The sequence below is a fragment of the Acyrthosiphon pisum genome, chromosome A1 (genome assembly GCF_005508785.2).
Source record: "Acyrthosiphon pisum isolate AL4f chromosome A1, pea_aphid_22Mar2018_4r6ur, whole genome shotgun sequence".
Classification (NCBI taxonomy): Eukaryota; Metazoa; Arthropoda; class Insecta; order Hemiptera; family Aphididae; genus Acyrthosiphon; species Acyrthosiphon pisum.
The window spans coordinates 49924770-49925252 of NC_042494.1; positions in this window are offsets into that span (position 1 = coordinate 49924770).

Sequence of the window (483 nt, forward strand, 5' to 3'; positions counted from 1 at the left end):
CCTTATCGATCGATCACATCATCACCAGATGTCCAAAATACACAGAAGCTCGGACGTTTTTTTTTCAGAAACACAACTTCTCTTAGTCTTGCTCTCAGCGAGGAAAATACTGAAGCTATTTATAAATTTTTCCATTACATACACTTAAACCATAAATTATAATTATCTGTTATTTTCATATATGTTTATATTGTTAAAATTGTAGGCTAATAACCTAAGCTATTGAAGCCTTGTTTACCAATTAAAAAAAAAAAAAAAAAAATAATCGTGTAGGTAATAGCTAATAGGTGTAATATAATAATGATATATTATTAGAACTTTTATTATTATAATATTTTTGAATTTTTAATACGGTAGATACTAGATAGTAGGTATAGACACCTTAGATATATCTGGTATAGAGGTAGGTACCTATTACCACTGTAATCAGTTGGATTCAGCAAAAATAGTGACTAGGGGCCCACACGTCAATCTTAACCCAAG